This window comes from Nanorana parkeri, unplaced genomic scaffold (genome assembly GCF_000935625.1).
Source record: "Nanorana parkeri isolate BGI_ZX_2015 unplaced genomic scaffold, ASM93562v1 scaffold220, whole genome shotgun sequence".
NCBI classification, from domain to species: domain Eukaryota; kingdom Metazoa; phylum Chordata; class Amphibia; order Anura; family Dicroglossidae; genus Nanorana; species Nanorana parkeri.
The window spans coordinates 693-17,548 of record NW_017306488.1 but is presented as its reverse complement, the minus strand read 5'-3'; the positions used below and the strand labels follow the sequence as shown (position 1 = coordinate 17,548).

The 16,856-nt window shown below is 43.0% G+C and overlaps 1 long non-coding RNA gene across 3 annotated transcripts in view; it reads right to left on the bottom strand.

The window, feature by feature from the left end:
* The window catches only part of LOC108786642, a 59,230-nt gene extending 43,631 nt beyond the window's left edge, over window positions 1–15,599 (bottom strand). For 2 of the 3 annotated variants that reach the window (XR_001941216.1, XR_001941217.1), the window contains exons 1-2: window positions 15,305–15,599; window positions 12,722–12,817 (exon numbers count right to left, since the gene is read on the bottom strand). This is a non-coding gene — a long non-coding RNA (uncharacterized LOC108786642). Of the gene's footprint in view, window positions 1–11,697; window positions 11,710–12,721; window positions 12,818–15,304 lie in introns of those variants that run through there. The other variant, XR_001941218.1, reaches the window with a different exon arrangement.
* Window positions 15,600–16,856: the final 1,257 nt, after the last annotated feature.

Below are 16,856 nucleotides of genomic sequence, written 5' to 3'. Positions count from 1 at the left end.
GTGCAGAAAAGTGGTGAATATTACAATTAATTCTGGAGTGCATACATTGAGTCAATTGTCTCTCCATACAAAAAAATATTAGCTTATAGAGCTTAGAGTTTTCGCTTATGAAAGGTATGGTAATTTTTCACAGGCTGGCATGACTCTTACTGCTTGCATAAAATTATATCCACTATGTAAAAAATAATGTATGGTACAAAAGATCTTCCAGACAATTCAATATAAGTTTTGGTTTGAAGGTTTTCTAATATAACCTAGAACATTCCATTTGCTGGATCATTTAATATAAAATTCCAACCCACATCTGGGTCCTCTTCCTACGTCTGTAGGCCAAGAAATGTATAGAATTTTAGTGGTACCAGGTTCTCTTGGGGGTTGGGGAGAAGGCAAACAAGTGAGAGCCCATGGAAATGATCGGATGGCTTCACCCCCACCCAAATCACTTCCAGTGTAAGGGCCTGTTCACACCAGATGCAATGCGTTTCGGCCCTATTCTGGCTAGAACGCACTGCATCACATTGCAGCCGGCTCACCTTCGGCCGCACGGGATCGCAAGGCACATTATACCTGGGGTCCGGTGCGATCAAAATGCTGCAAGCACTATTTTGATCGGACCGGACAGGACCGCAGGCATAATGTTTGCATTGCGGCCTGAGGGCGTGGCTACGGTGCCATTCACTTCAATGGCCCGCCACGCCCCCTCCTGCCCCACAAAAAAGTGAGTCGGCCGCAATGCGAGGCAGTGCGTTCTGGCCAGAATCGGGCCGGAACGCACTGCATTTGGTGTGAACGTGCCCTAAAGTTGACTGTCAGCTTTACACATGTAAAAAGATTCTGCTTACATGAGCCTGCTGCTGTCGGCGTTAAAAAGGTTTAAGGGTATAATCAATTAATCACACATTTATGAAACCATGAGGGATGCACCGATACGAGTACTCGTGAAAATGCCCCATTACTAAAAATCGATACCGGCACTTTACATTTTTTAATTGACTCAGCTGCCTGAGGTTCCCCGCTTGCTGGGGACCTCACAGCAGCCTTCTGGGGAACCACGCAGTGCCTGTTTACAGCACCGGCCCACACATTTCCCCTGCCGAGACCCTCCACATCTGCTCCTGCTGAGACCCTCCTCTCGAGACATCAGGCCAGCACCCCAGAGCACAGCAGCAGCACAGAGTATGTAGCAAATTCATATACTATTCTGCATTGCTGTATAATGTATTCCTGGGATTTGAAGTCCTCTATAGCCGATGGCATTATTCTGCATTGCTGCAAATGTATTGCTGGGATTTTTAGTGCTCTAGAGCCGGTGCCATTCTGCATTTGTAAAGCTGGCATATGTAGTCATCTAAAGCTGGTGCCATTCTGCATTGCTGTATAATTTATTGCTGGAATTTGCACTCCTCTATGGGCAGTGGCATTTTGCATTGCTGTATAATGTATTGCTGAGATTTGTAGTTCTCTATAGCTGATTGTATTATTTTGCATTGCTGTATAATGTATAGCTGGGATTTGTAGTGCTCTATAGCCGCTGTAATTCTGCATTGCTGTATAATGTATTGCTGGGATTTTATCGGCGAGTGCTTGAGGAAAAGTATCGGTACTTGTACTCGGTCTGGAAAAAATGGTATTGGTGCATCCTTTATATAATATATATGTGATTAACTTAAATGTAAATAGTCAGCAGTCTTTAGGTGGCAGCAAGGTACACATGTCATCAGCCTCCTTTTTTTCTCACAGTTGTTCACAAAGCTTTTTGTTTGACCTTTAAAATCTGTTTCTTGAAATACATCACAGGACAAGGATTTTATAATGCATGGGTTATGCAGCTATCTTCAGGTGAGTAGACAATGGTAAAGCAATCAATTTAAAAAATGGAGGGGGAATCTGAACCCTTCAGCTGTTGGAACCACAATAGTGACCTACGGGGGGAAAGGGTGAGAAACTGGGTACCTGGACAGGGACAAGTCCTAACTTATCACCCTCAAAAACAGCAGCTGACATGGCAACACGATCATGTCCCATCTAATCTACTGCAGCCCGGCGGGCATACTCCCCAAAGAGGGTTTTCAGAGACAGGGCTCTACTGCAATGTACCACGTCCCTGGACATGTGAAGATCCCTGCACATGTTGCTAAAGTGCCAAGGAGAGTGCCCCACACAGGATCCACTGCCTCAAGCACATTACAGGCCACCCCTGCATCTTCCTTTTTACCGGGGCTTTCAAGGCTTTGCCAAGGAGAAAGCCAATCCAGATAGCTGCTGTGAGGTTCTGTGGCAACTGTGAGCAGCTTAGAGAAACCAGAGTCTTCAGCAGGAAAGAGCATCAAAGGGGTGTACTTCTCCCAGGGCAGAGAGAAGGCATCCATCACCTGGGAATGTGAGGGGTTATACATAAGGCTGTCAATTTAATTGATTGGAACACACACACACACACACACACACACACACACTGTACATACACACACACACACAACAACTAGGCCGTTAAGCGAGGAACTGTATACGGTATGTACATTACAATATTCTGACTAAAGAAAAGGTCAACAAGAAACTCAAACTTGATGACTTTGTTTTTACTTGCATAACTTTTACATACAGTTCTGTATAGTACTTTGCGTTGTCACACTACTGCCTCGGCCTGAGAGAGATCCTGGGCTGTATACTGTATCGGGATAGCCAACAAGGCCTAGAACGGCTGGAATGTGTGGTCGGCACACAACAATGCACATACTGTACTATACTAATGCTGTACTGTAGTGTTGGAGATGTACAGTACTGTACTATAAATCTGCAAATATAGTATTGTGAATACTGACCGAGAATAGTACCGGAGTGGAGAACGAAGTATACAAGATGAAGCCATGCATGATGGTGAAATGCCACACTGCCGCTGCCATGTTCCCGCACGTACCATCGGAGAGCTGGTTGTAAGTACAAGCGGTCGCTAAACAGGTAGGTCGTTAAGTGAGGAGTATCTGTGTGTGTATTGCAGCAGGTCATGTAGAGAGCCAGGAGATGTCCTGTCCGGGGTTTATGTATCACCCAGATTCCTCTCTTACACCTTCTGGAACCTCTAGTAAGCCCCAGATTTTACACCTTGCCTCAATGGCAATTTAGTGCAGGTGAGGCAAACAGACAGTGCTCTGGAGCCTGGCGGAGCAGGCTACTGGAGCACAAGATTGGTCATGGTGATTTTGTGATGCCTGAAAAACAATAGGTTGGTGCCGGCTGATAGTCAGGACTATCTAATGTGTAGTTAGTGCCGGGATACGGCTAGAATTTTGTTTTTGAATTGTTGACTTCATTTGAGCACTGTATATAGCCTGTGTAACACACCAATAAATGCACCACTGTTTGAGGAAAGGTCACTGGACTGGTCTGTAAGCCTCTCAGGATTGCAGACCCCAGGGGGCAATTGCAACTGCTACCTATTCCCCCATCTCCCTCTCTTATGAGGCCTTTTCACTGACAAAGGTTCCAGTATCTTGTCTCTCTGTAATATGGGCCACTGGTTTTAATACTTTTTAAATAAGTTTTCATGTTAAAAGGTTATTAAACCCTCCGTTTTTGTTTGTTTTTTGCATTTATCTACTGCTAGCAAGCAGTAGATATATGCAAAAACAAAAAAATGCTTTAAAAGCGGTTTAAACTTTACCCTGTCTTCGCTGCGCGCTGCCGTCCGAAAATCTGAACATTTTCGGGCGGGCGCAAAGCATCTTGGGGCCGGCGCATGCGCAGCTCAGATTTTGGTCTGGGAGACGAGGAGAGACGCAAGGTGAGTATATGGACGGCGTGCACCAGCATGCAGACAACGTGGGACAGGAAGTGCCAGCAAGGACAGAGGAGTCAGCGCTGGATCGGAGACCTGCAGCAGCGCTGGAGGGACAGATGAAAACGACAGGAAATAAGAAGATGATCGGATTAGGAAACATTATTTAAGGTAAGTGCTTTAATTAACATTGGGGGGAGGGAAAAATATTTTTCACTTCAATGTCACTTTAAACTGCAAAGGGAATTCTTTACTGTGAGAGTTGTAAATGGGAGTGTGGAATCATTCAATCATTCAAGCTGTCTAGATACTTTTCTCAGAGAGCAAAATATACAGAGGTACAGGTAATCTTAGTAACTCAAACACACACAACCACATAGGTTGAACTCGATAGAACTTTGTCTTTATTCAACCTTAAAGTGGACCTTTACCCCCTTTTACTAAAAATGACATCTGACCTGTCCATTTAGGAAAAATTATCGGTAATTGGTATCGGTGAGTACTTGAAAAAAAGTATCGGTACTCGGTCCTAAAAAAAGTGGTATCGGTGCATCCCTACCGGGAATGTTACATCAGTAGAGCATTGCTGGGAAATCTCATCTGTAATCTCACAAGAACTCAGGGAAAGGCATTTTCCTCCCCTGAGATGTGTATGGTCACATGTCCTAGTCACATGTGCCAGAGTTCCAGAAAGTAAAGGGAGATGGATTAATCTGCCCTTAGTAAAAATGACCACTGTCAGAAGAATGTAGAGAATAAAAAAAGCGGTATTCAAAAGGATAAAAAGCTGACAATTATGTGTTTTTAGATTGGCATGGCAAACATTTCTAAAGGAGTATTTGTTGGCATTCCAAAGATCGGGGTAAAGTTTCTATTTAACAACTATGTAACTATATTGGGCACTGTAATAAAAGACAAATTGTACAGACTTAGGCTTCATTCACACTTGCCAGTTGCATTTTTATCCTGTATATGCAAAGGGTAATCTGTCAGGCTAGATGCTTTATTTATCATACTAGATGCTTTAAATTAAGTGTTTACATATATATGCATTTAGATGCATCTGGTTCCAAATCCTAGCACCAAAACGTGTTTACATGCATTTAGAAGTTCAAATTGGTACCCAGATGCACCTGGCTTCTATTTTTTGAAAATGCAGATAAACCGACTTTAGACAAATGTATCTAGACGCAAGGTGTGAATAAACCCTTTGAAAATCATTATATGCAATATATATATACGTTTACAAAAACTCTTTACACTAATATAATTGCACATAATGTGAATAAAGCCTTATTCTTATTGCATATTTGTTCTAATCCGCTTCTTCTATAAGCCCTTCTCCTCAAATGTATTTATAACTAATTCACTCTGTTCCAAAAAGTCTTCAGATCTAGTGTAATTTCTTTTTACCCTTATTGCTTGCCCTTTAAGTACATTAGATATCCATTTTAGATAATAACTATGTCGGGATATACCCATTCCTGTTCATAGGTTTAAAAAAAAATGTTCTCGTACAAATTCTTCTACCATACTTAAATATAATTAAATCCAAAAAATGTATACTGGTCACCTCCACTACACTGGAAAACTCTATACCATAATTACTCCTCTGACTACAATCCAAAAACATATCTAATTATCCCCTACTACCTACCCAAATATTATCAATAAACCTTTTCCATAATTTTCAATTAATCAATTACTTTCCAAAGATGTCATCCTCCCATTTTGTCAAAAGAGGTTTGCCAAACTGGGTGCATACTTAGCTCCTATGGCAATCCCTTTGGATTGCAGATAAAAATGGTCCTTGTACCAAAAATAATGTTTATGCATAGCAAAACTCAAACAACCAAGAATAAAATGGGTAGCCCCACTGCAAGGGTTAACTTTGTTAATTATGTAATTCATTTGTTGATTAATTCCTGGAGTTCTTTACATTTTTTCATACACAGTATGTTCTCGTTGGATCCTTTTTTAACCATTTGATCCTTTTTGCACGTAGGCGCATCCGACGAGTGTTTCTGTTGTATATGTGTGCATATGGGGGGCGGGGGACTTTAAAAAAAACATTTTTGCCATTTTAGTTTTTTTTTTTTGTTACTTCAATTTTGACAATTGTTGTTTTTTTTTTTTACACTCAGCTTTATTGCTTTGCATAGGGGGCTAACAAACCCCCTATGCAAACCCCCTATGTAATGTGACAGTTTCTCTTTATGGAGACATCAGGGGTCTTTCAGACCACTATTGTCACCTAGGGATTAAGCAGAGATCTGCTTCACTACTTCTTCTTCTGCCTCTGGGAGCCAGAGAATGTGCCCAGTGACACCGGAAGTGAAGTAATGCACATCACTTCCGGGTCCAGTGATCGGAGGAGAGGCCGACCAGCGGCTTCCAGCCACTGATCTCTTCTCCGATCTATCAGGTGAGACCCTCCACGCTGGTCCTGGGCTCACATGGAGCCCGGGAAGCCGACGGCGGAGGGGGACACGGCGCCAGACTGTACAAGCGATCTGGCGCCTGTACAGATGCCGGATCACTTGTATTTAAACAGCAATCGCCGGCTTTTTAAACTGGTACTAAGAACAAGTGTTCTTGGTATAACCACTTCCAGCTGAGGATGTACATAACCGCTGGAAGGGGTTAAAACCTTATGTATCTCTGTCAACTAAGAGTCTTTTTATTCCATTTCTTTTGAAAATTTCTCTACGCTGCCTCTCGCTATTCCTCTTTCTTTTTCACGTGTAGCCCCCTTCCACAAAAAACATTAGTTTAACTGCTTCCATGCCTGGGGAAATGCCGAAGTCAGTTAGTAATCACTGGTACACTCACCAGGGCAGTTTGCACATACTGAAAATGTCAGTAGAAATTAAAAAGGTAAGTCAAAATTTCCAAAGTGCAAAACTTGCCATATAGACCAATTCATTGCAGCACTATCAAATGATTTGTAGCAAACTGTAGCAACCATAACAAGTAGGTGATTTGGGATCCTACAAACTTTTAGGCCCCATTCACACTGCGCGGTTTGCATTTTGCGCGATATCGCGTGATTTGTCGCGCGATATCGCGCAAATGCTTGCATTGAGCAAGCTAGAATCGCGCCAAAATCCGCTCCAAAAAGGGTCCTGCTGTAGCGACGCACGACCCGCGACAGCAGGACCCTTTGCACCATTGCCAAGCATTGGAGAGCGATATCGCGCGGTAAATAGCCGCGATATCGCGGGAATTACTGCGCGATAAATCGCTCAGTGTGAACGGGGCCTTAGGGTGTGTTCAGCCCTGATAGAGAACGCAATACACAGTTATCCTTGCCTTTTCAATTTCCAAGTGACAGGAAACTCTGGCTGTCCCCATAGAAAGACTAGGAGCAGACTGAGCTTCCCCTCATTAATATGCAATTTAATTCTTTAATCTCTTTAACACCTTTGTTAGGACAAGCACGATTTAAATATAGTTTACTTCTTATAATCTGATCTGCCAGCCAGGGCAGAATTAAGAGCATCACGGGCCTGGTGCTGAGGATTTTGGTGGGCCTTTTTATGGAAATGGCGATAGTCACTGGGGCTCTCTTCCCCGTCTGGGCTGTGACTTGTAGTCTCTCTACAGCTTGGGGTCAGTGATGAAGCGCCAGGGCCTGGTTGCAGCTGTGACCCTGGTAGATCTGCCACTGACTCCAAGTTGTAGAGGGACTACAAATCTTAGTAATACATCATACAGTAATGCAGAATACTGCCAACTATAGAGGACTACAAATACCAGTAATACATTACACAGAAATGCAGAATAAAACCAGCTATAGAGGACTACACATCCCAGCAATACATTATACAGCAATGCATAATCATATGAAGCTACATACTCTGTGTTGTGCCGGGTTCGCGACCTTATGTTTCAGGAGATCTGGGTGGGGTGTAAGCCTCTCAGGAGGCTGTTCAGGCTGTTCGGTGGCCAGTGCGGGGCTCGCAGGTGGTCAGGAGTGAACTGAGGAGCGAACGGCCTTCTAATATGCCTGCATAGATGGCCAGAAAATGGAAAGTTCAAACCAGGGCGCAAAACTTGTGGGGTAGGTGATTTAAAACATGAGCGCTGGTGAATGTACTCAAATCGGAATAAACAATTGTATAAATAAAAATTTTAATAAAATGCACTCACTTACATTTGTATTAGAGAGGGCCGTGGGAAAGGTAGGCTCACAGGAGGATCGAGTGGTTTAGGATCAGGGGCTGGAGAAATCTCAGACGGTGTCGGCTGTTGTTGGAGAGTAAAGAACTAAGAGCTGGAGGGAGGCTAAATAGTACAGAGACTGTGTCCGTGTGACTTCTGTATGGACCGGAGTCGGGACACTGTGATGTTAGATATGGGTCACTGGTGCTTCAGCTGTGCAAACACCTGTCCCTGCAGCTGACAGGACGGCGTTTGAACAGAGAGCGGTCCTGTCTCTGGAAGTCGGGTGGTAGCGGCGCATGTAGCGTCTGGCCGTGTGTGCGGGAGAACTGTTAAAAAAGCTGTGAAAGGCAGCTTGCTATACGAGTCAGGTGTAGAGAAGGGACTCGTGAGACACCGGGGAGCGACGCGTTTCGAGAAAGCCTCTTTCTAAAGCTCCAGCGGTGTTACAAGTGGCGGGAATCCGCCGTTTTTTAAAAAAAGTGACAGCTGGGCGGGGCTAAGCGGTAACTCCGCTGTGTGCTGTGTTTGAATGGATAAGGGTGTAAACTCATGTATTGCGGCTGCGGGCACCGCTGGGGACAATTGGGGGTCAAGAATGAACAGTCAGTAAACAGGGCAGTTTGTATTGATTTTGAGGATGTGGATTTGTGTTGAATTAACTATATAGGTGTGTGGGGGGGGGAAATTAAAGCGCTATAAATCGATATATAAAAGAAAAAAGGGGAAAGAAAAAAAATGGGGGGAATGGATGTTTTTATTCTTGTTTAAGAGAGGTTGGGGAGATGTGCCTAGAGGCAGAGTGGTAGTGCATCATTTTAGTAATTTGGGGGAATTGGAGAAATTATAAATTGCAAAGAAATATGGGTATAAATAAAAATAAATATAAAACTAAAAGATAAATATAATTTTGTTTAATTACATTAGATGAAAATAAAAATGTTGAAGTTGTGTGTGCGTTTATGAAATTCAAATTATGATTCAAAGTTGGGGGTTTTTGGTGCAGGTATGCGAACCTTTTGGAGTTGTATGTGACTGGCTGTATACGTGTGTGAATGTTCAAATGATGGTTAGTATTTCCAACTCTCCATTGAGTCCAGTGGGGGCAAGGGTGTTCAGGCGGTAGATCCGGAAGGTTTCTTGTCTGCAGAGTCTCTGAAAGCGTTCTGCGGGGGAGTAATGGTCCGGGATTTGTTCGATGGCGAATAGGTGTAAATCCTGGATGCATTTTCCATGTTTTTTGCCAAAGTGTCGTGGGACACTGTGGTCGCAGTCCCCGTCGGCAATGAATCGTCTGTGTTCCCCTATCCTCTGCATGCTGTAGATGGCCGCAGCTGCCAGGTCGCAGCTGGCCCAGATTGACATTGGGCCTATTTGCAGGGGCAGCCTGGAGCAGGAGCTCCACCCTACCCCATGTTAATCCGTCCCTACTGCCAGCACAGTACGGACTGGGTATAGATGTTAATATTAACCAGGCACCTTGCTTTCCAGAGCAAAACTCAGTACAGAGAACACTTTTTTTTCAGAGCAGAACATTTTATTGTGCTCTATTCTGAAAAAAATAAGTTATGCTATGTGAATGAGAAACATGTAACAATTATAAAATAGGTGTTATCTTAATTTGGCTGCAAAAATGGAAATATACTTTAAAGTTCCAAGAACTGACATTTGTCCTTCCCTTATTTATTCGGATTGCAGTAGTCATCTCTTTTTCCAATACCAAGTAAGCAAGCCACAGCTCAACCTTTCCGCTACCATACAAGTAAGGTGAAGCACTGCCACATTCAGTGACATGCAGGCAAGTTGCTGGTATACATACATTAGCAAAAAGCCCACCTTCTCCATTTGGCAGCACATTAAGCAATAGCATTACATATGGGGAAACTAACCCATGCTATCTGCACATGTAAAACTGAACTCCAGCCTAGTTATACAAGTTTATTTCCTGTACTGAAATTGCTCTCTCTGTGATGATGCATGAGAAGCCTGAAGCAAGTCAGATATCCTGGCTGGAGGACATCCAGCATCAACTAATTACACGGCCGGCCGCTTTACATTCAAGCGATCGAGCCACTCGAGACGCCTGATCGCTTGTATTACCAGCAGCTGTCACTGCCGTTGCCGGTCCCGAGATCCGCTGTGCCTGATGCGGCCGGGACAGGAGATCTAAGGGATATCAGTACACGATCTCCCTTTGATCTACTCTCCAGTCCTGGAATGCAGGAAGTGATGTGCATTACATCACTTCCTGCATTCAGTGTCACTTTCCAGCTACAGAAGCAGATCTCTGCATCATCAGCTAAAGGGGTCTTAGCCCCCCCCCCCCCCCCATGTGATAGCAATAAAGTGTAAAATAAAATAAAAAAGTAATACAAAAATTAAAGAATCATGAAAAAATAAAATCAAAGAAGCATTAAAAAAATTAAAGAAAAAAAATGTTTAAGTCCTCCGTCCCCCCACATACACATATGCGTCGGGTGCGCCTGCGTGCGAAAACAACGATTGCGCCTATTGTGCCGCACATGTTACACATAACCGCCAACGTCGGAGTGTGAGCAATAATTTTGGGGCCATTAATTACTGATAACACTAAACTGATGGGCAGTTTTAAGCGTCGCCTATGGCCAATTTTCAGTGTGGTCATTTTTTGCGATTTTGCGGGCGCACGCAATTTTAAAGCTTGACATGCTTGGTGTCTTTTTACCCGACGTGACCCCGTCTTTTATATTTTACCAAAAATATCGGTAAGAATAGATGTTTTATAACATAACGTAGGGGGGGGTGCAAGGCTATAGTCCGGTCATGCTGACGGGTGACATTTTTGACTGACTGGTGAGACACCCTAACATTTTTCAAGCCCTGACCATAGGGATACTATATACTACAAACTGTTCTGGTCTGGACATGGTCCGGACATGGTGTGAACAAAACCACAAATCATTTGCACAACTGGAAGACTACCAAACACAAGGCTTTTAATAGCTGTCAACATGTAACTGCAAGTAAGACATTTAAAACAGCTAAATAGACAATCAACGTCTGCTCAATTTCACTGAAAGCACTCTAGAGCTCTTAAGCTCCATGAAGGTACTACTGTCTCTGTTTCCTTCTTTGTAAACAGTCCACTCTCAGTTAATCTACTTTGGTGCTAATAAGCAAGCAAATCCATTAAGGATTTTACAAGGCCAGACACAACATGAAAATATAGAGCATGCAGTCCAAGCATCTAGTGTGAGTAAGGTAAGGGCTTACCCCAAACTCTTCTTTATACATAAAGATGATGGGTAAAATGTAACACATAAATGGAGTTAATGTATTTCAATGACACTGAAACATTTGTCTATACTTGTCCTTAGTATTTGCACTTTCAGAAGCAAAAGTAGCCCTAACCAATCCTCTGTCCAAAAAGAAAACACTCACTCTATGTCTTCACTGTATCTGTCATCATGTTCAAGGATCCATTCCTGGACAAACTTAACCTTTTAATATGTACATCATGCTAATGAAAATATAAACCTAAAGATGTATACACCGCTGTCATAAAAGGTTTCACCTGACTGGAAAGCTTGTACACTGAGTTCAATTCATAAATTCATCTACATTTGTTATTGAACGCAATGGTTGCCAAAAAAAATTCAACCCTGATCGCCAGCCTGCAAAGTTATGACACCGCATTATAGGTACTGCCAAACATTGTCCTTTAAACAGATGAAAGGCAGCATCTGGTATTAATTAGTCCATACCTATTCAGCTTATACTCAAGTACCCTTGACCTCCTTGACCATCAGCAAATTCATTTGTAGAATTTATATTTGCACATAAGCTTTCTTTGTCTTTCAGATATGGGTTGCTGTTCACACTGGTTGAATTTCTATATAGCTGGGGAATATCCCAGGACACAGGGGATATTAGTAAACTACGAAAATCAATTGTTTTGCAGTTCTTGATAAACTAACATTTACTTCGGCTGGCATCTAATTTTATGACACTATCATTTTCTCAAGCAATTGTCCTCTTTGTTTTATCTGCTCTGAATGATGTTATGCAACATTCGATCTAAATGTTCTATGCAGATAGGAATACAAGACAAAAGTGTTGGGAAGCTGGATTTTACCAGATTTGGCCACACACAAGACATTCAGCACCCAAATCACTTCTAGATCTCACAAAGGGCAACGGGAGATCTACAATTAAACCCTTGCCGACCGATGATGGGATTATCCGGTCACGATTGTTCAGTTCGTTAACGACCAGTGACGAGATAATCCCATCATTCGATACAATAAGAGCTAGTCTGTTAGGGGACCAGCGCTCATAGAGTTACTGCTGTTGACGGGTCCCTCGAGGTCCGAGGCAGAACCTTAACAGCAGATTAGGTGGTCACAGTCCTGTGATCACAGCGAGAGCTGATCGCAGAGCCGTGACAGTCACAGAGCCGGTCACACCTCACTGTGTTTGTAAACTGCTAGCCGGCTGTGTGATACAAAGTATCTCTGAGGAGAATGCTGTATACTACTCAGAGATACTAAGTATCAAAGTCAATGTAAATGAAAAAATAAACCCTTAGTGCCCCTAGTTAAAAAAATTAATAAAATGTAAAAATATATTTCCTGCCGCGATACCGCCCATGATTGCGGTTTAAAAAATCACTTTGCAGACAAAATTAAATACCAAACTCTAGAAATAGTGCTAGACTATTACACATTTGGCAAAACAGATATATTTGATGATATATGGTCAATTCTATAAAAGCTGAAATGAAAGGGAGAAAAGGAAGCCACTTACATTACCATTACATTCTCTCCACGTGTCAGCAAGGCTATAATTTTTAAAGAATTCCAAGAGTTGAGCCCTGTGCGAACCAGACAGCCTGTTCTGGACCTGTGGAGATTTATCAATAACAAGTTACATTGTAAAATCATAAACTCTGCAGGAAAAGAAAAACTATACTGGGCATAACAAAACAATTATTTTCAATGTGTGGAAGAAATGTCTTTCTTGGAGAAACATTATATTCATTAGTTTTTTGATCTAATCAAGACGTGTTTTCTTTTTCTTGGGTAATATAAACTCTTGTTACTGTAAGGAAAAGTATCTGCCAAGTGGTTTCTAAAGAAGACTTGGGAATTGCCAACATGGAACCGGAGCCAAAAAGATGTAAATACCTACACACAAAAGCAGTGATGGTGCTTCCGTAGACTCATCAAATCATCTCTGAATTGGCGCTGACACTGTCCTTCCTTCTGGACGGTGGCTACTTTTGTTCCCCATGGTCCCTGTGTGTGTTGTAAAGTAGCCACCGCTCCAAGATCACTCCTGAGATAGACTACAATCTCATACTAATTTGTATTGAAGTTATAGTCTATCATAGGAGTGAGCTTGGAGTGGTGACTACTTTACAACTCACACAGGGACCATGGGGAACAAAAGTAGCCACCCTCCAGAAGGAAGGACAGTGTCAGCACCAATTCAGAGATGATTTGAGGATCTACAGCCAAGTGATACACAAATAAGATACATTTTTGTTAACAGTTTTTGGGTACTAGAATGCATTTTTAAGATTTAACTCCTGCTTTTAGTGCCACTTTAAGCTGGCTATATACTGTTAGTTCCCTTGATTCCCCCATCGATGCTAACACCGCAGATGCGGAAATTCCACTGCCCGACTATTATATTCCAAAAGTGGCAGGTATGCCACTGTTTGTGTAATATTTTACAGACCAGCTCTTTCAACAAAAGTAAACCGAAAAATCAGCTTTTGGTGAATAGAGACGGACCCGACGCAGCCATGCACTGGTCGCATTACGGCCAAGTCGACCAGCTAAAGTAGCCTAGGAGTTACTCAGTAATAGCTACAAAATCAACAGCGCCCAGCCACCATATAAGTGCATCCACTGTTCTCTGCTGGACATGCTCATTGCATGCTTCTCCAAAAGCTCCCAGTCACTATTTACAATAAGAGGCTGGGGACGGGCTTCTGATAATGTGATCGCTTTCATTGGCTGTCACAACAATCATATGATCAGGAGCCTATCCCCAGCTCCTGTCATTAGGTTACTTTTAAAGGGCCTGCAGCACGGGATTAGTGTGTATTGAAATTGTAGTCCATCACAGGAGTGAGCTTGGAGTGGTGGCTACTTTACAACACACTCCGGGACCATGGGGAACAAAAGTAGCCCCCCTCCAGAAGGAAGGACTGTGTCAGCACCAATTCACAGATGATTTGAGGATCTGCAGCCGAGTGATACACAAATAAGGTCCAGTATTGTTAATAGATAAGATACTTGAATGTATTTTAAGATTTGATTCCTGAGTTTAGTGCCACTTTAAGAATAAAGAGTGTTTAGGTTATTGCAAAGGCCACTCTTCATCTTTATACATCTGTGTGTCTGGGTAGCTATCTGTCTTGAGCAGTAGTTGAATAGGGGGGGGGGGGCACAAAAAATGTTCTAGCACAGGGCCTCTTTGCTGACTATGTCCACCGCTTTAAAAAATAAAAGTACCTAGAGCCATCTATGGGAAAATCTGTCTAGCACACATTGGCAAGAAGCAAAACACAGGAGAACATGGAGTAGCAGAGATGACCACAGGTAATATCAGGAGACAGATAATAAAACTGGGTGCACAAGGGTGAATCACAATAACATGCATGACGCATATCCTGCCCTAATACAGAACCTATTCTAGAAAAGGTACAGCACATACTTCTTCAAATCCAAAATATGGTTAAAGCTTTTAAAAAAAACAACAAATCAGCGCCTCTGGGGTATGCACATAATACAATGATGATAAATACGGGAGCATGCTAAACTATAGGATTCTGCATGACATTCTGTGTGACAGCACATCTGGAACATCAGCATCTTGATGCACACAAAGGATCACACCATTCTCGTTCACTACAAGCATTTGGGATGTTGTGAGTGATGTCATTGTATGAAATGCCATCAAAGAAAGTTCAATGATTGACATTGGTAAATAATCCAGGGCCACTGAGATTTCACAAGAGATATACATGCAACATAGAAACTCTGTAGGGATCGCCAGTAAAAAGATTATTTGTAAACAACATCAGTTGCATAAAAAGAAAAGACATGTAATCCATTGTTTACCATTTGGTACGTTGTACAGTGTATCTGGAGCATTTGTTGAATAATAACCATGTGGTAATGTGCAGGCCGATGTGTCACAATTAAAAAAAAAAGGGCTTAATAAAACAACCCCCTGTAGAATAGCCGGTCTGCCTGCATGACTTAAGAGCAGGTCATGTGGACATGCTTATGAGACGTTGTATTTTGCACACAGCGCTGAGCAGCGTGGTTTGCAAACACATACACAGAAAAAGAGGCCCTGTTAGGCTCAACTCACCGCAGATGGTGTCATACCTCCCAGCTGCAGGTCGGTGACGTCATAGCTCTGCCGCCGTCGTATCCCAGGCAGCCCCGGTGGCAGGAGCTGGGGGAGCCGGGGCTGTCATGTCTTTTTCTCACATCCCCGATTTACACTTTGGTCCCGGCCGCCACAACCGACACAAATAACCCCTGTGTAGGGGAAGTGGTACAGCCCGCCTTCAGCCGCTGTCAGCCAGAGTCTGGCCGCGCCCACCAAAGAGGCGGCGAAAAACGGGGGGGGGAAGAGGCTGTAAGAAAGGCGCTTGTAAAGAACGTAGCGTGTAGCAGGCTACTTGCTGTCCGCTGTCATCACTGGGACGCGCCTATGATACTGACAGCGACTAGGAACCTCCCACTAGTGAAATGGTAGCGCTCATCTGTAGTATAGCCTTGTCAACGCCGGGTCGCGCTCATTACGAGGAGAAGGAGGAGTTAGCAGATTCAGTCCCTAGTGCATTTGCTACAGGGGGTTACTTGTAGTCCCTATAATCTGTGGCATAGGTAGTCACTGATCGCGCCGCTTTCTAATAGAAATGGCATAAGAATACGGGCTACTAATTCTAGGCAGAGAGTGGTTGTGACACTGAAAGAGAATTACTGTCCTATGGCATGGAAGGGCTAAGCGAGCACATATAGTTGGTCCTCGGTACAGACTACATATATCACTTTTTCTTTTGCTGCAGTTTAGTGCTGCTGAGCTCCTGCAGGATCTTTGCAGCTGTTTAATTTCTACATACATATGATTTATCAAAACTGAAGCAGCTGTGCATGGCAACCAATCAGCTTCTCTCTTTCATTTTCAAAGCTTAACTGAACAAAGTGAAGAGAGCTGATTGGTTACTGTGGGCAACTGCTCCAGTTTTGATACATTGCCTTCATACTGTCCAGCAAAGGCTTCATGGCATTTCTTGGGCGGGTTTCATAATGGCAACAGCATCACCAGGTATTGTTTTTTTTTTTTTCAAATCTCGGTTTATTGAGCAAGAAAAAATAAAACAATAGGTTGGTATAATATCAAATCGTAAAGGTCTGCACGCAGGCAACCAACTTGTTCAATATAACATACAAGAATGTACAAAACATAATGGTGTACCTAACTTCAAAACGAGGCAACACAGTTAAAGGCACAGTGGCATATCACCAGTTCCTGAGCCCATCAATTAGCATCGAGCAAGCCACTGGTCAAGTAGCGTAGTATACCCTATATAAGGCACATAAATTTGCAGCGCATACTAGTTTGCGACCGCGTTGGGGGTGCCGTTTCCAGAGTAAAGGCTGGAACCTTTGTTCATCCGGCTAATTGAGCCCTCTCCGATACATTCTAAGGAGTTATGGCAAACCGGAAGTTCTGTTGTTCTGTGTAGACAGAGCCCCCCAACACGGGAACATCTTTTCATCGGGCAACAATCATTATTCAGGGAATGAATACATCCACAATGGATGTAAAAGAAGAGAAGTCGAGAAGAATTTTAGCAAGTGTGGAAGGAAAAAAGAACAGAAGGTTGGGGAAGTACGAGAAGGGGGGGGGG